At 46.3% G+C, this 25,935-nt stretch overlaps 1 pseudogene; it reads right to left on the minus strand.

Moving 5' to 3' along the window:
* Positions 1-5,872: 5,872 nt before the first annotated feature.
* On the minus strand, positions 5,873-5,987 carry LOC136649857 (5S ribosomal RNA; annotated as a pseudogene).
* Between the last annotated feature and the right edge of the window lie 19,948 nt (positions 5,988-25,935).

A 25,935-nucleotide genomic window follows, 5' to 3' on the forward strand; every position in this document is an offset into this window, starting at 1 on the left:
GAGAAGCAGAGGCAGGCAGAGAAGGACCGTGGGGAGACTTCTGGGGATGATCAGGCTTCGTCCCAAACTCAGGCGTGCAGCTCCTCAGCTGCCCGGGTGGGAAGTCTCGGGGCTGGAGGACATCATCCTGGGGAGGAGGGAAACAATCCCCTGGGGGGACCCCTACTCCAGGGGACGGAACTGTATCCGAACGCACTCAGGATGCTCCTTGGTGGGAGGGGGGTCGGGGGCTTCTTGTAGTGGGGGATTTGATTATTAGAAACATAGAGAGGGGGGTCTGTGACAGATGTGAGGACCACATGGCGACTTGCCTGCCTGGTGCGAAGGTTGCGGACATCACTTCTCGTCTAGACAGGCTGGTAGATAGTGCTGGGAAGGAGGTAGCGGTTGTGGTGCATGTCGGCACCAACGATGTGGGCAAGTATAGCCAGGAGGTCCTGGGGGTCAAATTTAGGCTATTAGGTAGGAAGCTGAAAGCCAGGACCTCAAAGGTAGCGTTCTCTGAAGTGCTACCTGTTCCACGCGCAGGGCCAGCTAGGCAGGCGGAGATCAGGGGTCTCAATGTGTGGATGAGACAGTGGTGTAGGGAGGAGGGGTTTTGATTTGTTAGTCACTGGGGAATGTTTTGGGACAAGGGGGGGCCTGTACAAGAGGGACGGGCTTCACTTGAACCAGAATGGAACCAGACTGCTGGCGCATAACATTAAAAAGGTGGCAGAGCAGCTTTTAAACTGATCCCTGGGGGAAAGCTGACAGGAGCTGAGGGGCATCCAATTTGGGACTCCTCATCCCTATGGGGACTAGGATGGGGATGTTAGAGAACAACAAGACAAAGGCAGAATAGGAGAAGAAATTGGGAATGGTAGCGTGATGGGATGTGATAGGTGGTTTGGCACAGTGAGAGGATGAGAGGACAAAGGAGCGAATAAGCAGCCCATCCTGGGGCATTCTGTGTACAAATGCTTTTATGCGAATGCCCGAAGTCTACGAGCAGAGGTGGGAGAACTGGAATGTCTGGTGACAAGGGAAAATATTGACATAGTGGGCATAACAGAAACGTGGTGGAATGCGGAGAATCAGTGGGATACCGCAATCCCGGGCTATAAACTCTACAGGAGGGACAGGGAGGGGCATGTTGGAGGTAGGCTGGCCATTTACATTAAAGAAGGGATAGAATCCAGCAGAGATTGAAGGCGGGTCAGACTCCACCATAGAATCTCTGTGGGTTAAATTACCAGGCCTGAGGAGCAATGTAATACTGGGGGTGTATTATTATTATTATTATTATTATTATTATTATTATTATTATTATTATTATTATTATTATTATTAACAGTATTTATATACCGCTTTTCAACTAAAAGTTCACAAAGCGGTTTACAGAGAAAAATCAAATAACTAAATGGCTCCCTGTCCCAAAAGGGCTCACAATCTAAGAAGATGCAAATGAATACCAGCAGACAGCCACTAGAACAGACAGTGCTGGGGTGAGGTGGGCCAGTTACTCTCCCCCTGCTAAAAAAAGGAGCACCCACTTGAAAAAGTGCCTCTTACCCAATTAGCAGGGGTTTATTATCGTCCTCCAGACCAGAAACCAGAAGGGGACCTTGAAATGAGGAAACAGATCAGGGAGGTGACAAGGAGGGACAGGGTTGTAATCATGGGGGACTTCAATTATTCTCATATTGACTAGGTCAATTTGTGTTCTGGTCACAAAAAGGAGACCGGATTTCTTGACATGTTAAATCATTGTGCCTTAGAGCAGCTAGTCATGGAGCCCACCAGAGGACTGGTGACTCTGGATTTAATATTGTGTGGTACTCGGGAACTGGTTAGAGATGTAAATGTTACTGAGTCGTTGGGGAACAGTGATCATGCTGCGAACCGTTTCGACATGCATGTCGGGGGAAGAATACCAGGCAAATCTCTCACAAAAACCCTTGACTTCCGACGAGTGGACTTCCCTCAAATGAGGAGGCTGGTTAGAAGGAGGTTGAAAGAGAAGGTAAAAAGAGTCCAATCTCTCCAGAGTGCATGGAGGCTGTTTAAAACAACAGTAATAGAGGCCCAGCAGAAGTGTATACCGCAAAGAAAGAAGGGTTCCACTAAATCCAGGAGGGTGCATGCATGGCTAACCAGCCAAGTTAGAGAAGCCGTAAAGGGCAAGGAAGCTTCCTTCCGTAAATGGAAGTCTTGCCCTAATGAGGAGAATAAAAAGGAACATAAACTGTGGCAAAAGAAATGTAAGAAGGTGATACGGGAGGCCAAGAGAGACTATGAGGAACACATGGCCAGCAACATTAAGGGGAATAATAAAAACCTTCTTCAAATATGTTAGAAGCAGGAAACCCGCCAGAGAAGCGGTTGGCCCTCTGGATGGTGAGGGAGGGAAAGGGGAGATAAAAGGAGACTTAGAGATGGCAGAGAAATTAAATGAGTTCTTTGCATCTGTCTTCACGGCAGAAGACCTCAGGCAGATACCGCTGCCTGAACGGCCCCTCCTGACCAAGGAATTAAGTCAGATAGAAGTTAAAAGAGAAGATGTTTCAGACCTCATTGATAAATTAAAGATCAATAAGTCACCGGGCCCTGATGGCATCCACCCAAGAGTTATTAAGGAATTGAAGAATGAAGTTGCTGATCTCTTGACTAAAATATGCAACTTGTCCCTCAAAATGGCCACGGCGCCAGAGGATTGGAGGATAGCAAATGTCACGCCTATCTTTAAAAAGGGAAAGAGGGGGGACTCCACAGAACTCCTTGCCACAGGACATAGTGACGACATCTTGCCTGGATTGCCTTTAAGAGGGGATTGGACAAATTTCTGGAGGAAAAGTCCATCATCGGTTACAAGTCATGGTAGGTATGTGCAAGGTAGAGCTAGGCTTCCTCTGATTACCAGATGCAGGGGAGGGCACCAAGACGCAGGTTGTGTCTGTTGTCTAGTGTGTTCCCTGAAGCATTTGGTGGGCCACTGTGCGATACAGGAAACTGAACTAGATGGACCTTGGGCCTCATACAGCAGGGCTCTTCTTAAGTTCTTAAGAGGCCCTTTCCCTCACCTTCAAAACCAAGTGTATGTCTCCATTTTGCTCCCACTGTCTGGAATGACTCTAGCTATACCACTGACTACATGTGAAGCAACTCCAGGATTTGAGAAATATTGGTAAGGGACTCAAGAAAACCTTTTAGCTGAGTTTGTACAAAGGTTCCGTGTCCAGCCTCAGCCTGGACTCAGCCTGCAATCAACATGCAGTGTTGCCAAAATTTCTAACAGCCCAGTCCTACCGGGCCGTTTTGCCAGCGAAATGCATGTTCGGCTGGCATAACATACTATGCCAGTGTGTGCAGCCTGGCCACCGCTGAAAGCAGTGAGTGACTGGGTCCACACTCTGACAGAGAAGGGATACCTGCCGGAACAGATAAGGCTGTGCAAGGAGGGGAATGAGGCAGGGGGAACAGGGAGGAGGTGCGGTGGGAAGGAGGGTGGATCGGGCCCAGAGGGGCCTGGGTTCAGTGGCAATGGTTCCTGCTGAATCCTAATCCCCACCCCCAGGCCTTATCTACTCGGATTTGTGCCAACAATATCACTGGCGCTGACCTATGGTGGGGCTTATCCCAGGATAAGGGAGCAAACATAACCTTACCTTGAGGAGGCCCCCTATATCAGATATAGTGGTATTGGCACTGATGCAGGTTTTTTACTTTCCAGCACAGGAAAAATACCTGCTCCCCAAAATAAGAACATAAGAACATAAGAACAGCCCCACTGGATCAGGCCATAGGCCCATCTAGTCCAGCTTCCTGTATCTCACAGCGGCCCACCAAATGCCCCAGGGAGCACAGCAGATAACAAGAGACCTCGTCCTGGTGCCCTCCCTTGCATCTGGCATTCTGACATAGCCCATTTCAAATCAGGAGGTTGCGCATACACATCATGGCTTGTATCCCGTAATGAATTTTTCCTCCAGAAACTTGTCCAATCCCCTTTTAAAGGCGTCCAGGCTAGACGCCATCACCACATCCTGTGGCAAGGAGTTCCACAGACCGACCACACGCTGAGTAAAGAGATATTTTCTTTTGTCTGCTCTAACTCTCCCAAAACTCAATTTTAGTGGATGTCCCCTGGTTCTGGTATTATGTGAGAGTGTAAAGAGCATCTCCCTATCCACTCTGTCCATCCCCTGCATAATTTTGTATGTCTCAATCATGTCCCCCCTTTGGTGTCTCTTTTCTAGGCTGAAGAGGCCCAAACGCCGTAGCCTTTCCTCATAAGAAAGGTGCCCCAGCCCCATAATAATCTTAGTCGCTCTCTTTTGCACCTTTTCCATTTCCACTATGTATTTTTTGAGATGCGGCGACTACCACTACAGAACTATTAAATCAACTCAGCATACTGACTATACAACACATCTATCTGAACAGGAAGGAAACAGGATCTCCTGTACCTACTTTTTAAACACGAATCTCAGCAAACTGGTAACATGCATCCATTCATCCACAAAAGATGTCTTTGTTTCCCTTCTCTGCAGCTGCTGCTGTCTAATCTTCGGGTTCTCTTCCTGGTGAAGGAGATAATAGAATAGGAAGATCCAATTCCTCCCTGTTCTTCTCTGTTGAAGAACATACAGGCGCTGCAGTGGGACCCATGGCTGCCACCTGTCACTGAAAGAAAAGTAAGGAAATGCACAATTAGTGCACAGTTAATATGGTTTTAATACAATGAGTTAAACACACCAAGAAAGCGAAGCATGCTCAAATTAATCAGGGTGTTAATAGTAGCCAGCATATTTTATCAATAGGCATTCACAGAGGAATTATTCTCCAATCCGTCTATCACATTTCAACATTGCGATGATTCGCTAACCCACATCAAGCAAGCACAGTATGCTTTTCTCACATTCACGCGCATGAATTTCCTCTTGAAAGCTTTTCTGAGCCAAACAATAGGAGCTGTTGCAAAACAGGGGAGAGGGAGAGGCGCATACAGTTTAGGAAAGGGGGGATAGCACAGCATTGACTAACAAAAGCTTTTTATTTGTTTATCTGATGTGCCTAGAGTGACATTCATGCATATGTGGATACATGGTGATGGGTGCATGCCAGGATAAAGCATTCCCAGCACAATAGCATAGTTCCAGAAGCAGCACTGATGCCAAGAGACCTCACACCCACAGGCCAAAAGGAAGGCTGCCTTTTTTATCATCACCACAAAATGGTGGTGGAGCATTTTCTAAAAACTGGACACGTGATGAAGTTTGACCAGACTCAGGTGTTATCCAGAGAAAACCATAATCAGACTCACATCTGTAGAGAAGCAGGCCTATGGTATCACGCTCTGATAGGTGGTTCTGGATCAGCGTCTAGTGTGGCTGAAAAGGCCGATTCGGGAGTGACAATTCCTTCCACACCGGGAGCAAGTGCAGTCTGTCCCTGGTCTGTCTCCCTGGCTATGGGCCTTCCTTCTTTGCCTCTTTGTCTCAGTCTGTTGGCCAAGTGTCTCTTCAAACTGTCTCTTCAAACTCTTCAATGCACAGAGATTGCAATGCAGGGAGGTGAGAGATTGCAATGTAGAGCGGTATTAATATACGTATATTAATGTTATATTAATAGAAAGGAGGAAACAATAAGTGTCAGTAATGCCTGCCTCCCGGTCCTGAAGAACAAAAAGATCAGGGTTATATAATAGAGGAAGAGCCAAAGATGAGAGAAAATGGCACTGTCACTTTAACAGAGAAAGAGCAGGGGAAAGAAAGCAGCACTTCCACTTTAACAGCCCATGATAGCAAGTGGCTGGTTGTTTGCCTAATGCTGAAGAACTAATTGAAAATGGGCTGGTTGGCAACCTTCAGTCTCGAAAGACCATGGTATAAGCCTACAGCACCCGGTATTCCCAGGCGGTCTCCCATCCAAGTACTAACCAGGCCTGACCCTGCTTAGCTTCCGAGATCAGATGAGATCAGGCATGTGCAGGGTACGTGCCAAGCAATCAGTAGGACTGAAAACTCTGCTTCCTGCCAGGGAGGGGGAATGGAATGGTGCTGATCTTTTGATCATGAACCCTTTGAGATGTCCTCCACAGACAGGGGTGAAAAGTCAGATGGAAGGTACTCTGCTGGATCATGACCTTCAAGCCTGGGCATTTTCAGTTGTACTATTGGACATTCTGGCCATGAAAGCCTTAATATGTAAGCAAACAGTTTGTTAGAAAAACAAAAGAAGGGTCCCAACCCTAGTTGTCCTCATCAACTCTATGGCCCGATACCATCAAGGAGACCCGCTAGTGAAGCAGCTGGCCTCCTGGGCTCACTACCACATCCTCAGCAAGGCATGGGAACAATAGAAAGACCCATTTTGAACTGAAGACAAGCCATCAGGGGCCATCAAGTCACAAAGGAAGATTTCTTGATGAGCTCAGCACACAGAAGACGCCATAGAACTCATGGGAGAAAAAGGTATTTTAAAAGCTGGGTCTTTTCTCATTCCTCCTATTCCTGCCTTGCTGCTGGTTTTGTCATGCTGTGTGAAGTCATCAGCATTCCAGTCACAATCTGAGGACCACCATGCCAAGGCAGCATTCAGGGTTGCTCACCCCCTCTCCCTTCTTTCCAACCTTCCCCCGCCCCCAACCTTGTCTCCCTGAGTGCAACTGAGCATAGAACACTTTCCCAAGGCCTCTGTTATACACAACTTGGCCTTTGAAGGGAGGCCCTCATCTGTTCATCAGATCAGATTGTGCCAAAAAAAAAAAAAAAGCGAAATCATCACAAGCATTAATGCACTTTGAGAAGGTCAGGGGCACAAAGAGAACAAAAAATGCACGAAGCGGAGTTGAAAATAAGTTCTCACACTTTTGACCCTCTTGTCAAAAACTGGCAGGCAGCTCTTTAGGAAAATAAAAAAAAGAAGCCATAATCCTGGTTCGTATCCTGGCAGGGGAGGATAACTTCATCTTACTGAGCCTCGGGGAGTTCAAAAGGAATTATGAAAGGGAGCTAACAGGGGTCACAGCCCTGCACAAGCACATCAGCATGGCGCAAATAAGGGCCTAATTCTTTACAGACGGAGTGGTGAGCTGTCCTCCTGTCAATGTCGTTTATCTGAGGTCATCAAGATAGCAACTGGCAAGAAAGGCACCGAGTCAGAGGTGAAAAGTGCAGCCTCCCCTTGGATAGCTGGGCTCTAGCAGCCACCATTACTCTATCAGAAGCAGTCGGCCATGGTGAGACGCAATACAATTTTAAGAGCCAACTCCCATTACAAGCAGAAGCCTCCCCTCCCATGCATCAATTTGACAGGAAAACAAGTGTTTAGCTGTGATCGAGTTAACAGGGAAATAGAAACGCCATACTGCATGACCCGCCCGACTCGAGATAACTTTAGAGCTAGAAGATTCTTCATGCAGCGTTCCTTGGGAAGGAACAGGAGGGGTGTCCATAAGAACATAAGAACAGCCCCACTGGATCAGGCCATAGGCCCATCTAGTCCAGCTTCCTGTATCTCACAGCGGCCCACCAAATGCTCCAGGGAGCACACCATATAACAAGAGACCTGCAAGGCTTCCTGGGAATTGTAGTTGAGAACATAAGAACAGCCCCACTGGATCAGGCCATAGGCCCATCTAGTCCAGCTTCCTGTATCTCACAGTGGCCCACCAAATGCTCCAGGGAGCATACCATATAACAAGAGACCTGCAAGGCTTCCTGGGAATTGCAGTTAAGAACATAAGAACAGCCCCACTGGATCAGGCCATAGGCCCATCTAGTCCAGCTTCCTGTATCTCACAGCGGCCCACCAAATGCCCCAGGGAGCACACCACATAACGAGACCTGCAAGGCCTCCTGGGAATTGTAGTTTAAGAACATAAGAACAGCCCCACTGGATCAGGCCATAGGCCCATCTAATCCAGCTTCCTGTATCTCACAGCGGCCCACCAAATGCCCCAGGGAGCACACCTGATAACAAGAGACCTCATTCTGGCACCCTCCCTTGCATCTGGCATTCTGACATAGCCCATTTCTAAAATCAGGAGGTTGCGCATACACATCATGGCTTGTACCCCGTAATGGATTTTCCCTCCAGAAACTTGTCCAATCCCCTTTTAAAGGCGTCCAGGCTAGACGCCATCACCACATCCTGTCCCTCCCTTCTCATAGGATTTGAAGCCAGAAACACTCTTACTTGTGAACACAGGGACGCCACCAGAAGCAATAGCCCCATGGCTGTTGGGACAGCCATGGGACATTCTGTTTGGGACAGGAAAGGAACTGTTTTCCAAAGTGTTTGGAAGGAATCATGAAATAGCCAGCCATCTGAAAACACCAAGTGTGTCTCAAGTCAAGCGAAGTGTTATACAGCACACAGAACAGTTCCATTACCCATTTTGCAACAGTATGAAACCCAGTTGCTAATGTCCTTCAAGTTGAGGAAGATTTGTGCATGGCATGAAATAACCTCAGGGATGGCAGATTGCAGGTCAATATTACTTTGACCCCTAGTGGATGGGGAGAGGAGAGGGGCAATCATCTGAACTGAGAGAGCTGTTTTATTCTGAGTAAGACTATGGGTCTACCTAGTTCACTACTTGCTGGTAGTGGCTCTACAGGTTTTCAGACTGGGGTATCTTCCAGCTTTAATTGGAGATGTCACGGATTGAAGTTGGAACCTTCAGTATGTAATGTAGGTTCTCATCCATTGAGCTATGAGCCATTGAGCTCCATGGAGCTGCCCTTGCCATTAAGGCTGGAATGCTCCCAAGTTATTTGGTTGGAAGAAGAGGAGTTCTCAGGCCAATTTCAAGGGTTAGGACTTTTTCCAAAGCCCTGTGACCCTGTCATCAAAGCAGCTGATTTGATTGTGATGTTCTGAGTCAAAGTACTAAACTATTTAATATCACCCAATGTGTGGTGCTGCATCACCGTGGTGATTCCATGGTGATTCAAATGGTATTCCATTTCCACCAGTGGCTAAGTTTCATGACAGTGGCATGTCAGCTGTCTTGGGCATTTGCTTCAGCATGGGAAAGGCAGGATATAAATTTTTCAAATAAATAACAGTTGCACCACCATTAGAGGACTTAGATCTGATGCTATAGGCCCTCTGTAGGATTGGGCCGTAAGGCACTGCCCCTCTAGTGAGTGCTTGGAGACATTAAATAATCAGTTATCCCAATGCTCTGCCTAACTTATGAAATCATTTTCTGAAACTCTCCTCTGGACCCTGCAGCTGTGAATGATATTGTGGGTGTAGACAGGAAGGACAGCTTTAATGTCCATTGACAGAATGCAATTCCAAAATGGAACTGTTCTATGCAGTGGCATAGCTAGAGGGGGTGCAAAGCACTACGTTTTGTGGGGAGCCTTCCTGTCAATGCAGGGGACCCCTCCCTATCCAGGGCCATTCCAGGCGGGGGGGGGGAGAAGCAAAACTGAGGCATACACCTCTGTTTTACTCCTCCCACCTGGAATGGCTCCAAAGAGGGGCCTCTTGCAGGCCACAGTCAGGCTCCCTGCAAAACTTAGTGCTTTGCACTCCCTCTAGCTATGCTGGTTGGCAACCTTCAGTCTCGAAAGACTATGGTATACATAAGAACATAAGAACAGCCCCACTGGATCAGGTCATAGGCCCATCTAGTCCAGCTTCCTGTATCTCACAGCGGCCCACCAAATGCCCCAGGGAGCACACCAGATAACAAGAGACCTCATCCTGGTGCTCTCCCCTACATCTGGCATTCTGACTTAACCCATTCCTAAAATCAGGAGGTTGCGCATACACATCATGGCTTGTACCCCATAATGGATTTTTCCTCCAGAAACTCGTCCAATCCCCTTTTAAAGGCGTCTAGGCTAGACGCCAGCACCACATCCTGTGGCAAGGAGTTCCACAGACCGACCACGCGCTGAGTAAAGAAATATTTTCTTTTGTCTGTCCTAACCCGCCCAACACTCAATTTTAGTGGATGTCCCCTGGTTCTGGTATTATGTGAGAGTGTAAAGAGCATCTCCCTATCCACTCTGTCCATCCCCTGCATAATTTTGTATGTCTCAATCATGTCCCCCCTCAAGCGTCTCTTTTCTAGGCTGAAGAGGCCCAAACGCCGTAGCCTTTCCTCATAAGGAAGGTGCCCCAGCCCCGTAATCATCTTAGTCGCTCTCTTTTGCACCTTTTCCATTTCCACTATGTCTTTTTTGAGATGCGGCGACCAGAACTGGACACAATACTCCAGGTGTGGCCTTACCATCGATTTGTACAACAGCATTATAATACTAGCCGTTTTGTTCTCAATACCCTTCCTAATGATCCCAAGCATAGAATTGGCCTTCTTCACTGCCGCCGCACATTGGGTCGACACTTTCATCGACCTGTCCACCACCACCCCAAGATCTCTCTCCTGATCTGTCACAGACAGCTCAGAACCCATCAGCCTATATCTAAAGTTTTGATTTTTTGCCCCAATGTGCATGACTTTACACTTACTGACATTGAAGCGCATCTGCCATTTTGCTGCCCATTCTGCCAGTCTGGAGAGATCCTTCTGGAGCTCCTCACAATCACTTCTGGTCTTTACCACTCGGAAAAGTTTGGTGTCGTCTGCAAACTTAGCCACTTCACTGCTCAACCCTGTCTCCAGGTCATTTATGAAGAGGTTGAAAAGCATCGGTCCCAGGACAGATCCTTGGGGCACACCGCTTTTCACCTCTCTCCATTGTGAAAATTGCCCATTGACACCCACTCTCTGCTTCCTGGCCTCCAACCAGTTCTCAATCCACGAGAGGACCTGTCCTCTAATTCCCTGACTGTGGAGTTTTTTCAGTAGCCTTTGGTGAGGGACCATGTCAAACGCCTTCTGAAAGTCCAGATATATAATGTCCACGGGTTCTCCCGCATCCACATGCCTGTTGACCTTTTCAAAGAATTCTATAAGGTTGGTGAGGCAAGACTTACCCTTACAGAAGCCATGCTGACTCTCCCTCAGCAAGGCCTGTTCGTCTATGTGTTTTGAGATCCTATCTTTGATGAGGCATTCCACCATCTTACCCGGTATGGATGTTAGGCTGACCGGCCTATAGTTTCCCGGGTCCCTCCTCTTTCCCTTTTTAAAAATAGGCGTGACATTTGCTATCCTCCAATCTTCTGGCACTGTGGCCGTTTTGAGGGACAAGTTGCATACCTTGGTCAAGAAATCTGCAACTTCATTCTTCAATTCCTTAATAACCCTTGGGTGTATGCCATCAGGGCCCGGTGACTTATTGATCTTTAATTTATCAATGAGGTCTGAAACATCTTCTCTTTTAACCTCTATCTGACTTAACTCCTTGGTTAGGAGGGGCTGTTCGGATAGCGGTATCTGCCCGAGGTCTTCTGCCGTGAAGACAGATGCAAAGAACTCATTTAATTTCTCTGCCATCTCTAAGTCTCCTTTTATCTCCCCTTTCCCTCCCTCACCATCCAGAGGGCCAACCGCTTCTCTGGCGGGTTTCCTGCTTCTAACATATTTGAAGAAGCTTTTATTATTCCCCTTAATGTTGCTGGCCATGCGTTCCTCATAGTCTCGCTTGGCCTCCCCTATCACCTTCTTACATTTCTTTTGCCACAGTTTATGTTCCTTTTTATTCTCTTCATTAGGGCAAGACTTCCATTTACGGAAGGAAGCTTCCTTGCCCTTCACAGCCTCTCTAACTTGGCTGGTTAGCCATGCGGGCACTCTCCTGGATTTAGTGGAACCCTTCTTTCTTTGCGGTATACACCTCTGCTGGGCCTCTATTACTGTTGTTTTAAGCAGCCTCCATGCATTCTGGAGAGACTGGACTCTTTTTACCCTCCCTTTCAACCTCCTTCTAACCAGCCTCCTCATTTGAGGGAAGTCCGCCCGTCGGAAGTCAAGGGTTTTTGTTAGAGATTTGCCTGGTATTCTTCCCCCAACGTGCACGTCAAAACGGATCGCAGCATGATCACTGTTCCCCAATGGCTCAGTAACGTTCACATCTCTAACCAGGTCCTGCGTACCGCACAAAATTAAATCCAGAGTCACCTGTCCTCTGGTGGGCTCCGTGACTAGCTGATCTAAGCCACAGTCATTCAGCACGTCAAGAAATCCGGTTTCCTTATCGTGACCAGAACACAAATTGACCCAGTCTATATGAGGATAATTGAAGTCCCCCATGATTACAACCCTGTCCTTCCTTGTCACCTCCCTGATCTGTTTCCTCATTTCAAGGTCCCCATCAGATTTCTGGTCTGGAGGACGATAGCACGCCCCCAGTATTACATCGCTGCACAAGCCTGGTAATTTAACCCACAGAGATTCTACGGTGGAGTCAGACCCACCTTCAATCTCTACTTTGCTGGATTCTATCCCTTCCTTAACATAAAGGGCCACCCCACCTCCAACACGCCCCTGCCTGTCCCTCCTGTAGAGTTTATAGCCTGGGATTGCGGTATCCCACTGATTCTCCGCATTCCACCAGGTTTCCGTTATGCCCACTATGTCAATATTTTCCCTTGTCACCAGACATTCCAGTTCTCCCACCTTTGCTCGTAGACTTCGGGCATTCGCATAAAAGCATTTATACACGGAATGCCCCAGGATGGGCTGCTTATTCGCTCCTTTGCTTATAAGCCTACAGCACCCGGTTTTCCCAGGCAGTCTCCCATCCAAGTACTAACCAGGCCTGACCCTGCTTAGCTTCCGAGATCAGACAAGATCGGAAAATAGTGTTCAATATAGGGAGATGGTTGGCAACCTTCAGTCTGGAAAGACTATGGTATAAGCCTACAGCACCCGGTATTCCCAGGCGGTCTCCCATCCAAGTACTAACCAGGCCTGACTCTGCTTAGCTTCCTAGATGAGACGAGATTGGGCATGTGCAGGATAACAGTTGCTGTCACTGGTTCTACATACTTCACCTTGCAAACATTTTCTGCTCATTGCTCTGAGATACTACCTTGCAACTCAGGAACTGTTGTTATAAATGTGTCTTGCTTCCACAAAAGCTCCATTTGCTAGTCCAAATATCTGAGAAGAGTTTCTATTTGGGAGAGCAATGGAGTTAATTAAAATACAGTACTTTATTTAAAACAAGGACTAGGTATAAACAGAATCTAAAGGAAAAGTAAACATTCCACATGTTTGATGGAAGCAAACAAGAACTGTATGAAACTTGCAACATTCTTAAATAGCAAATATTTATCTGTAAGAGAAGCTGATCATAGGTAAAATAATTGGGGGCCATAATTACATTCATTGTATACGTACATTGTATTCATTCTGTACTGCACTGTACTGTACTTCTGTACTGCAGCGAGTCATGGACTCTCCGCTCACAACAGGAGAGGAAACTGAACGCTTTCCATATGCGCTGCCTCCGGCACATTCTCAGCATCACCTGGCAGGACAAAGTTCCAAACAACACAGTCCTGGAACGTGCTGGAATACCTAGCATGTATGCACTGCTGAAACAGAGACGCCTGCGTTGGCTTGGTCATGTCGTGAGAATGGATGATGGCCGGATCCCAAAGGATCTCCTCTATGGAGAACTCGTGCAAGGAAAGCGCCCTACAGGTAGACCACAGCTGCGATACAAGGACATCTGCAAGAGGGATCTGAAGGCCTTAGGAGTGGACCTCAACAAGTGGGAAACCCTGGCCTCTGAGCGGCCCGCTTGGAGGCAGACTGTGCAGCATGGCCTTTCCCAGTTTGAAGAGACACTTTGCCAGCAGTCTGAGGCAAAGAGGCAAAGAAGGAAGGCCCATAGCCAGGGAGACAGACCAGGGACAGACTGCATTTGCTCCCGGTGTGGAAGGGATTGTCACTCCTGGATTGGCCTTTTCAGCCACACTAGACGCTGTGCTGAATGAACCTTTCAGAGCGCGATACCAGAGTCTTTCGAGACTGAAGGTTGCCAATACAATTGTATTCATTATATACAATCTGTGATGTAAAGCTTGAGCTGTGTGCATTTTGCGTAGCTATTTATTTATTTAAGTCTGCCTTATACACACTTTCCTGTGAGTAAGTCCCATTGAACACAATGGGACTTACATTTGAGTACACATGCAAAAGCTTGTGCGCTAAGCTTTAGATGGTGTAATTCTCATATCAATCAATATCATGTTTAATCTGTATTCTAAACCTCCCCCCCCCCCAACACTGTTGGAATAAAAAAAACCTGTGGCACCTTGAAGACTAAAATGTTTATCTTAGCATACTTCTTCATGGACTACTGCCTTCTTCATCAGATGCACAGTATAAAAGCACATACTCAACAGGCAGGTATAAATATATACCAAGTGGTGGAATCTAGAAGTTAAAACCCCAAGCAGATAAGTCATTGGGCATCTCAATGTCATTGGGAAACAAGGGAGGGGCACCTCCCTTATGAGGAAAAGCTACAGTGTTTGGGGCTCTTCAGTCTATAAAAGAGGCGCCTGAGGGGGGACATGATTGAGACATACAAAATTATGCATGGGGAGGTTAGAGGGATGCTCTTTTCCCTCTCACATAACACCAGAACCAGGGGACATCCACTAAAATTGAATGTTGTCAGAATTAGGACAGAGGAAAAAAAAATTCTTTACTCAGTGTGTAGTTACCGTATTTTTCGCTCCATAAGACGCACTTTTTCCCCCCAAAAAAGTGGGGGGGGGGAGTGTGTGCATCTTATGGAGCGAATACTGCAAAGCTGCAGGCGTTCTCAGGGCAGCAGAGCCTCCTTGGCAGGTGCTTCTGCCCCTGACCAGGGTCCTGCCTGCGCTCAATCGTAATGCAAATGCAAATTGTAATGCAAATGCCGGCGCTCAATGGTAATGCAAATGTTCAGTGCTTAGTGACAATGCACCTGCAGAAAAATACTACAGTACCTCATTCTACCAGTGCAAGGATGATAAAGCAGAAAAGGCTAGCATATAAAATTCCTTTTAAACTAGAGGTAGTAAAATATGCTAAGGAGCATGGAAACAGAGCAGCGGAGAGACTTATTTTATTACACTATTTGGTTCAGAATATTTTTTTTCCTGTTTTCCTCCTCTAAAAACTAGGTGCGTCTTATGGTCAGGTGCGTCTTATAGAGCAAAAAATACGGTAGTCTACACACTAGTAGGAGTTCCACAGGATGTGGCGGTGGCATCTTGCCTAGATGCCTTTAAAAGGGAATTGGACAAATTTCTGGAGGAAAAGTCCATCATGGGTTACAAGCCATGATGTGTATGTGCAGCCTCCTCATTTTTAAAGTGGGTTACCTCAGAATGGGCACTCTTGTAGTCTTGTGTGCTCCCTGAGGCATTTGGTGGGTCACTGTGAGACCCAAGAAGCTGGACTAGATGGGCCTATGACCTGATCCAGTGGGGTTGTTCTTACGTTCTCATTGGAGAGGGTCTCCATGTTCCATCTACCCTCTTCCTTTTCTGGCATGATCTTTCAGGACAACAGCACACAGATTGTTTCTTACAGGTAAGCATGGTTTCTTTCAAGCGTTACCTTCTATGGATTTTGGCCCCTAGTTCCTTTGCTGATGCAGTAGGGTTGCTCTACTCCCCTCTCCTGAGATGTCTCCTTCTTCTCTCACTGAAGGGGAGTTCTTTTTTTTTTTTTCAGTATCACAGTAGGTAGCCTCCTCTTCCCTCTCCTTCTTAGGTTCTCCCTGTTCCAACTCTTAAGGAACCAAGAAGGAACTTCTCTCACCAAGGAAACTCAGTCATCTCAAAGGCTTCCCTTCCATGTCTCTGCTTGCTAGCTTTTCAAGGAGATCTTTCTGCTGTCTGATTGGTCATGGCTAGCTGCGCTCAGCCACCTCCATCTTTCTCCTCTTCATCTTCTTTTAAGGTCCATTGAAAGCCCTAATCAAAGTCAGGCAAGCTGAGTATCCCCCCTCCAATATCCTGCCAGCCGCTTCTGCTTTTCATCTAGTTACACGTTTTCCATGAGGTTTTCTAATCTCGAGAGCACCAGATTGAGGGAGACCCCGCAGGCTTGGTGGCAGAAAAATGGTCACCTGGAGAAGGTGAGTTTGCTTGCAGCCATGGAGTGGATCAATCTTTTCTCTATCTCAGATGTGCATCAATGGAGACATCAGGTAACCTTGTTCAATGTGTTATAGTTGGTGATGTTCATAAAAAGGTTAATAGTGGGTCCATGCGAATAAAGGAAGGCATAGAGATAACAGCTCAATACATTCATTCCATCTTCAGAACAGGACCTGACAATGAAACTGACAAAAGGCAAACACCTCTGGCTTTTATACCCTGTAGCTCCGCCCAGACTCCCCATGATTGGTGCAGTTGAAACATTAACTGGAGGGCCAATCGGATGGTAGGATTTCGATCCATCACCCGATTGGCCAGTCATAAGCCTGGGCCAATCAGTTGTGCAGGATTTCGATCCTGCATAACTTGGTTGGCAACCTTCAGTCTCGAAAGACTATGGTATAAGCCTACAGCACCCGGTATTCTCAAGCGGTCTCCCATCCAAGTACTAACCAGGCCTGACCCTGCTTAGCTTCCAAGATCAGACAAGATCAGGGATGTGCAGGGTAACTTGCATACATAACATTCACCATGGCAGAAGCAAGACTAGAATCCGGGGCCTTCAGCAGCTCCTTGAGGGCAAAGCAGAAGGGAGTGTCTCACTCTCTCCTAAAATGTCAGTGAAAATCTCTCCACCATCCCCAGCTGCATTTTTACCATACGTACTTGTATCCTTAGCCCACAATGTTGTGTCTGGCTGTTTCATCTTCCCTGTACCGTCGCGTCCTTTGTAAAGAGTGGGAGGCAGGAGCTCAGCATAAATATAAAACGTCTCGTTCCAAGCACTGCCATTGTTAAGATTTTGCCCTCGGAGGCTTGTTTGGAAATATGAAAACCATCATTTCTAATGCTTCTCTCAGCTGGGAATCTTTTCTTTTCTCTTTCGCTGGGATGGAACGCATTGAATACGGCGCCTGTTTCTGTGCTAATCATTGCCAGCTGTTCGTACCTGTCAAGCGGTTATAGGTGGGTCCATTCAGTGTGATGCTGGGGACACCCAGGCAGGTTCATTTCTGTAACAAATGAAATGCATATTTCTCTGGTAAAAGAAATGTGAAAAATAAAAACTAAAATAAAATACAGGAGACCAAGAAAGATGTGGGGGAGTGTATGGCCAGCATCATCAAAAGGAATAATAAACTATTTTTTCATATACGTTAGAAGCAAGAAATCTGCTAGAGAAGCACTTGGCCCACTGGACAGTGAGAGTGGGAAAGGGGCAATAAAAGGGGGAAGGGGCAATAAAGAGGGGGCAGGTTCTGATCGCCACATCTCAAAATGATATCGTGGAAAAGGTGCAGAATGTTTAGTGGGTTGGGGTACCTCCCTTACAAGGAAAGGCTACAGAATTTGGGGCTCTTCAGTCTAGAAAAAAAGCACCTGGAGGGCATGTTTGAGACATATAAAATCATCAAGGGGTGGATAGAGTTGATAGAGGGATGTTCCAACATCCACTGAGTTGTGAAAGTTAGAATAGATAAAAGAAAATATATATATTTTTTAAAAACCCAGCTTGTAATTAAATTGTGGAACTCCTTGCCACAGGATGTGGTAATGGCGCCTGACTTTAAAAGGAGTTGGGACAGATTTATGGAGGAAAAGCTTATGCAACCTGCTGCCAGCACTAAGGGATGAGACCTGGTTTCAGAGCTAGAGAGCAGGCTGAGGAGGTGTGGGTTATCTCAGATCTTTCAGGCCCCTTCCCTTAATTTTAGATATTCCTTTGTTTTGGTCTGAACTACACATTACATTAAAAGTATCATTTCTCCCTTTGCCTGCTTATTTATTTATATTGAAAATCAGCCAGGTGGAGGGAGGGAGGCAATTCAGATCACGGTAACAGTAGAGGGACACTTTCAAACTTCCTCCACAGTAGTTTTTAATTGAACTGGGGGTGCCCATATTGAGAAGGAAGACCCCATTGGCACCTATGGGGGCTTCCTCTTGGCAACATACCAGAAGAGGGGATTGAAGGATCCACATAGATAAGGTTTAAATTTCCCTCAGTCTGGATCAGTGCTCCAAGGGCAAAATGGGGGCCAAAATTTTCATGGCCACTGCCTGTTTTATGGCAGTGACACTGTTGACTGGTGGTCACTTTTCCCCAGAAGGCCCTATCAGAACAGCACTATCATACAGCGGAATCTCTATGGAGATTCTTGGGGAGGGAGGAATAGCAGCCTCTACCTGGGGGCAGTGGAAGTTTTGCCACTACTGCCAGTGAATTTTGTACCCAACCCATATCAGGACATCACTATATATCATCAATCAATCCACATTTCATCGATCTGTGGAGGTTTCTGGAATCCCAGTCTGGACCGCAGATTGATCCAGTCTCCAGCAGCTGCCACCTGGACTCACTGGGAAGACTACCACCACTACCAGGAATCTGGCACCCACTGCTAGTGTTATTTAATATTTTTGTGTCTATTTTTTTTTTCACTTGCAAATGGGGTTGGCACTTTGAGACAGCCCTCATTTCCCTCATTTCAACAGATTACATGAATCAAATCCCAAATGAAAGCTCTTCCCTTGACCAAAAGGGATGAGATGCTGGCAGGTCTGCAATCAGAACTCCTACAATTTTTTCAGCAGGCAAATGCTTCAGGAAGGGCACCATGATGCTGCAGGAAGTGAACCCTTGTCTCCTACATTCCCCCCAAACTAAATCACCATCATTAATCATGCTTTTAAGCCCTAGAATCTTCTTCTCACGCAACATGTTGTGTGTGTGCTTTAAAATAGACATGATTAATAGCTATCGCATATGGAAAAGAAGGATAAATGCTGATATACATGGTTCATTTCATTATCTGTCAGGGACAGAACTAATGGGTTGAGGCTACATTCAGAATGATGGGAACAGATACAGTGCAGGATTTAATGGAATCAAGTTTCCATTTAATGAGCAAGCAAGAAGAAAATCATTTCCATTCCTTGGAAAGGGAGTCAGAGAGAGAGAGAGAGAGAAAGAGACTGCAGGTGTCCAGAAAGGATGACATTCCTGGTAATGTTTGAGGTGTTTTTCTGTATGCTGAGAAATACATGACATTGAGGAAGGACATTGAAACTCACTGCAACATTCATGCATGGAGCAAAAATGTGGCTTACAGATGTCTATTGTCCTATATGCGCAACGCTTGAGTGCATGCACATGGAACTATGAAGGGAGGTTCAGTCTGCATACTGAAAATGCAAGTCACATTTTCTAGACGAAGGACTAGAACTAATGAGGCAGGATTCAATAACTGGAATTGCACAAGTCCCAGCTTCATTGGAAGGATATGCTTTAAAATTAAGGCCGAGCAGAAAGTTCTTAAGAGAACACCTGGCTGACTCCCCATGACTGGGATGGTGTAAAGAACATTATTTCTGCCCATCCTTCAGTACAGCTGCAAGCTACTGAAACCAGAGTGGAGCAGGCTAGCCAGAAGTTTCTTGGGAAATTGTTGCAGTTCAAAAAAAAAGTTGGGGGGGGGCAAAAATACTATAAAATAATGTGATTATATGTACAGTTGTATCATGATTCATTTCACAGAGTGAACACCATTCATTTCAGAGAGTACAAGAGAAAACACCACAACGAAAGAACCTTGATGCAAAAATACAGTCACATCAAGATTACCTTTGTGTGTGTGTGTGTGTGTGTGTGTGTGTTTTATCAGTCCTAAAAATGTGTGTGTGCACTGGCAATACAGGGAGAGGAAAGAACGACATTCTTCTAAGCAGTTCCTGTGCAGGACAAAGTGAATCTATGCAACAATAAAGGAACAAACAAGGGGAATCCACTCATTTTTAATTCTGATTGGCACCAACACTGTCAAAAAGTGAAATTCAAAGTGAATTTCAGGATTCCTTACAAGGAGAGATACCTGGGAATTTTCATGGGAAGCCAAACAAGTTTCTCCAAGACACATAACTGGAAATTTCAGGGATTTCCAGAACATTTTCATCTTCAGTGAGATTTCAATCAAAGTGAAATTTGAAATGAATCTGGGGCTGCAATCCTAACCTCACTTTTCTGGGGGTAAGTCCCATTGAACATGCTATGACTTACTTCTGAGTAGACCTGCTTAGGATTGTGCCCTGAGTCCCCTTCACAAGAGCATTTCTCTTTTGGCAAAACATCTGCAGAGAAGCCCCAAATATTTCATATAAGGTGAGCTAAGTGTTGTTTCCTATGGTCCATGGACCTCTACAATAGTCTCTCTCTTGGTGATCTCTGGGAAACGGCCACTGCATTGTTTGTAGTTAACCTGGTTGCTGTTTCAAAAACAAACTGAACTCCAGTTGGATGTCTCTGGGAGCTTTCAAGGCATCCACGCTGCAGTGACTTCTGAAAGCGATGCAAAAAGGAAGACATCAAGGTAATTTTAAGGAGACTAGACTCGATGGGATGTGTCATTTCAAAAATATCACAATAACATGTGAACCAGACTCAGATCTAAAATTTCTTCATCCATCTGTCACTAATTAAAAGAAATGTCAAAGAACATATGGCCACAGAAGCATCAGGAGTCGAGAAGAAAAATCTTTAAAAATGCCACAAAGCATGCACCGAAATTTCACTTTTTTGCAGAAGTGGCAGACAGACACTCTGAGAAAGAGAAGGAGAGTTTACACGTCGAGCAGTCCGATATGAAGCAATCCTATGCCAAAGATGCAGCAATGTCATTGTGATATTGGCACAGCATCTTTCCCATCCTAAACCTGTTTGGAACAAAGGGGCGGGGAACATAAGAAGAATATAAGAACAGCCCCACTGGATCAGGCCATAGGCCCATCTAGTCCAGCTTCCTGCATCTCACAGCAGCCCACCAAATGCCCCAGGGAGCACACCAGATAACAAGAGACCTGCAAGGCTTCCTGGGAATTGTAGTTTAAGAACATAAGAACAGCCCCAGTGGCTCAGGCCATAGGCCCATCTAGTCCAGCTTCCTGTATCTCACAGCGGCCCACCAAATGCCCCAGGGAGCACACCAGATAACAAGAGACCTGCAAGGCTTCCTGGGAATTGTAGTTAAGAACATAAGAACAGCCCCACTGGATCAGGCCATAGGCCCATCTAGTCCAGCTTCCTGCATCTCACAGCGGCCCACCAAATGCCCCAGGGAGCACACCAGATAACAAGAGACCTGCAAGGCCTCCTGGGAATTGTAGTTTAAGAGCATAAGAACAGCCCCACTGGGTCAGGCCATAGGCCCATCTAGTCCAGCTTCCTGTATCTCACAGCGGCCCCCAAATGCCCCAGGGAGCATACCAGATAACAAGAGACCTCATCCTGGTGCCCTCCCTTGCATCTGGCATTCTGACATAGCAAGAGCTCAGGCAACGTCACCCTGGTGCAGCCCTCCTGGTAACTGCATTGGGCTTGCAAGTGACACAGGACCCCTATTGCTGCAGCCTACCCATTTAGCCACACACACTACCCCCAGGAACTTTTGCACCATTACCAGCACCTGCTGCATAGCAGTCCCACTACGGGTGTCATTATTCTACCCTTCTCCCCCCCCCACCACACCCATTCTGCTTTGTACACCATGGCCACAGAGATCAGTGTCCTAGTCAAGTGTGCCATGGAATGCCCCATGAGATGCTGTTTACCTGTTTCCTGGTTTGCTACAGTGATCACAGCACCTCCACTGCCTGAATGGGTCTACTTGAATCTGTGCTAGCAATTGCTGTGGCGCAAGTCCGAGGGGACCTGGGAATGTGGACTGAGGTCAGGAAGTGGGTTAGGATATCGGTGGTGCCGCTGATACTGCCCCCTTCTTGTCCTGGTCTCCGGTCTTCATCCTGTTCCCCCTCCTTAATCCTTAATCCTTTACCACTCTGCTCAGAAGTAGTTCCATTGCGATCAGTGATTCAATGAGCCTACTGAAGCCATTCCATTTCTCCTGGATGGCTGAGAACCACCTCTCCCCCCCCCCCCGCCCCCGACATCTCCCCTCACTCATGCAGGGAAAAACCTTCATCCAATGATCATTGGTTCCTTCAGAGATGGACAAGACAGCCTGCTCCTGCCTCCCCCTTCCTGCTTGATGCAAAACCAAAACATTAACCCTTCCCTGCCTCCTGGTTGGAACTTCCCTGCTGTCACCTGGTCTGAATGATGGCCCCATGAGGTCTCTCACGCTGCCAAAAAAGTAAACCAGCACACCCAGACACAGACAGACTTCAGTCTATATGCATGCGGGCTCATTTCTGAGTCAGTGGCCTCAGTCTCGAGTCAGTGCCGTAGTCATTGACATGCCTGACTTGAGTATATGTGAGTCAGCACAAAGCATGTGTTTTTGCAACTTGGTCTCGAGTTCCCTTCCCTGATCTATAATGAAGCAGCAAAGAACTCATCTCTTTTAGAATGAGTGGGGAACCAGAGGAGAAATGCCTTCCTGAGTAACCTCACATCCTTCTACTACATGGTTGTCTGATATTTTCTATCTATATTGTGTTTTTCCATATCATTTTCAACTTCCACCACAGTGCTGGTCTAGATTGGGGCTCAAATATCAGAAGGCAGAACAAAAACATTTCAAACTCCTCCTTTTTTTTTTTTATTTCCATGATGAGAGGTACCATATGAAGGGTGAAGTCATTATCTTGAGGTCTTGGCCATAGGAGCTCCCTGAGCATCATTAAGCAGCAAACTCAAAACATTTCTCCACTCGCAACCACCATTATTGATTGCATTTGGGATTTCTAGCGTGTTGAAAAATAAACGGGAGCATTTAGACAGATTGGAGTCTAATGTCACTTTGCGGAGAGAGTGGGGAAAAATTCCTTTGATTTCACTGAAGAAGGAAAGTGACAGAGGAACGAGGGCAAGCGAAGCCAGCAAGAAACATGAAGCCTGTGGCTTCTTATACATTGATTGACATTCCCTTAAAAAAAACAAATCCTAGAGATAACTTTGATTTACTACATCTTTTCTAGCTCAAGAGAATGGGTTCTTATGCTATCCTCCCAACAAACTCTGGATGTAGTCGAAGCTGATCAATGGTCAAACACAGGCCATCCAAAGCGAATTTAAATTGTGCTTTTTTAGTAGAAGCCAGGCCATCCTATCCACTTAACCCCAATGGTTTTTCCCTTGAAAGGAAACATCTGTCTGGAGGAACTCTTTGCTTGATTAAGACTTTGGAGAACTGCAGCCTGTCAGTGGAGAAAAAATCAATTATGGGATTAGGTGTCTCAAATAAAAATGTCTGGGAGCCATCAAAAATGAAATGATTCCCAGAATTCTCTGAGGAACCCATGACAATGAAACCGGTTTCAGACAAATTTTAGTCTGTTACATAGTTGGGTCTATAATCCAAACAGTTGAGAAATATTCAGACTATCTAATAAGATGTGAGTAATTCGGCTTCCAGAGTGGCTCTGATTTGGAACCAAACCAGAGTAAGGGCAGGTGGGAGGGCCCAGGTTGTGACACATGAGCTCATGACCCACCAGTGGGTTGAAACCCACAGATTGGGAGACCTTGAATTAGGCTGCTGAAAATCATTAAGAACCTGGAACGATGGTCAAATCCTTACAAAATCCCTACAAAATAAGTCTGTAGCATTTGGAGTAGAAAAGTGAAGGCATTTTTTTTTTTTCCAAATCAAATCTACAAGAAAAATAGATTCTACCATAAAGATCAAACATTTGAGGCAACACTGTCTTAGGGAAATAAGACCCTATCCCACAAAATAGTGGTGAGGGGGGAAAAATAGGTAGGCTCAGATACACTGTGTTGTGCTCCTTTGAGGAAAGGAGCAATTGCAATACCATAATAATAATAAATAAGCAGTTTATCAGATATTTATTTCCTACTTGAAAAAGAGAAGGAATGAAATTCATCACGTGAAGAATATCCAGTACAGCAGTGTTTCTCAAACTGTGGGTTGGGACCCACTAGGTGGGTCACTAGCCAATTTCGGGTGGGTCCCCATTCATTTCAAAATTTTATTTTTCATATATTAGACTTGATGCTACCAGGTGATGTGACTCCATTTGGGGAAATAGTACAGGCTACTATACTCTATGCTCTTAACAGGCTACTCTGTATATGCTTTTAACAATGATAGTAAATGGGACTAACTCCTGGGTAAGTGTGGGTAGGATTGCAGCATAGGATTGTTGAAAATTTTCCTGCTTGATGACGACACTTCCGGTCATGACATCACTTCTGGTGGGTCCTGACAGATTCTCATTCTAAAAAGTGGGGCCCGGTGCTAAATGTGTGAGACCACTACGGTACAGGAATGCGTGGGTGGATGGAAGTAAAAAACACTTCTCAGCAAAGTTTTTGATTGCTTGTTTGTTTGTTTAGGCAGTTGTACCTGACTTCCTTGGAACGTTTTCCTCTTTTAGGTAGAAAGGCAGGTGTCAGAGAGTCTAAGAAAGTCAGTCAAACAGCATTCTAAATGTCTGGAACGGCATGTTCGCCCCCCCAAAAAAATCCCCTTTCCTTGACAAACATGCTTCGGAGAGAAAACCTTCTAACAATGAATTCTGAAGATCCAGGAAGAAAACAGAAAAATCTCTCCAACAAACAGGAGCGTAAGAAACTAGCGGTGTCAAAGCTTATGAGAGCAGTACTGCTTCACGGTGTGAGAGGGGGATGCAAGAAAGGAGGGGGAATCTCGAACATAGAAGGAAAAAAAAAATAAGAATAACAGCACAATCCTAACCCTGCGCTGGTACAGCCAGACTGCATGGCCTGCGCTGTATCCAACACAGGGTTGGAGCAGGCTGGAAGTCACCTGACCATAAGGGGATATTTTTCCCCCTACCCTGCGTAACACCTCACCCAACCCTCAGCTATTTAGCTGGCACAAATCCAAGAAGTTCATGTAGGGCTCTGAGGCCCAGGAATGGGGGTAAGGATGTGTACTGCTGCCACTGATCCCACCCCCCTCCCCTGGTTCACCCTCCCCCACCCAGAAACCCCCCTCCCCTTTAGGATTAGGGTGCCCAGGGTGCACCAAAGGAAATCAATGTCCCTACAGCAGGCAAGTGGAGCAGTTGTAGATGAGAGAAGTCTTGGGACTCAGGTACTGGAACATACCTGCTGGGATATTAAGATCTACCTCGGGGGCCCCTATCTGGCTGCCACAAATTCTGAAATCAGAAGAAAGGGCTTTGGGGGCTGTGGCACTCCATTTGTGGAAACATTTTTTCCCAGGAGGCCCACCTGCTGCCTGCTATCATGTAAGGCTGCTAGCGCGGCTCCCTGGAGTGCTAGCAGTGATTGCCAGGGCTTCCCCCCCCCATTCAGTTTGCTGCCAGCTGATTGGCTGGCTAGCCAGAAAGGGGGCAGGACAGAAAAGCTGCCCAGGTGCGCGTATGTCTGAGCAGCTCAGCCCTCTTGCTAGTCTGGGATTAGCTGGTCGCTCTCCGAGGGCCGGTAGGAATTTTTAATCACCATCTAAGTTGGCTCTAAGATGGTGGTTTTTTCACCTACCCCAGACTGCCTGTGGAGTGGGTTTGGGTTCTGACATAATAATACTAATAGGTATTTATATACCGCCTTTCTTGGTCTTTATTCAAGACTTTATTCAAGGCGGTTTACATAGGCAGGCTTTATTTAAATCCCTTATTAAATAGGGATTTTTACAATTGAAAGGAGTTTCTTTCTTTCAAGAACCACAACATTCAGGTGTTTCATTCTGATCTGGCTTCACATTCTGGCCTCCATCCTCCCACGCTCAGAGCAGATGGAATAGCTCGGCTTCAGCTTGTCAGCTGCTTCAAGGTCACACGGTGCCGGTGGCCTCGAACTGGCGACCTTCTGGATGTTATCTTCAGGCAAATGGAGGCTCTACCCTCTAGACCAGACCTCCTGCCCATAAGTACGTATTTAACGCCCTGGTCACTGGCGGTAGAAGTGCGGGGTGGGTAGGCAGAAGACCTTCTCAGTGTCCAATCTAA

Source organism: Tiliqua scincoides, chromosome 4 (genome assembly GCF_035046505.1).
Source record: "Tiliqua scincoides isolate rTilSci1 chromosome 4, rTilSci1.hap2, whole genome shotgun sequence".
Lineage (NCBI taxonomy): Eukaryota > Metazoa > Chordata > Lepidosauria > Squamata > Scincidae > Tiliqua > Tiliqua scincoides.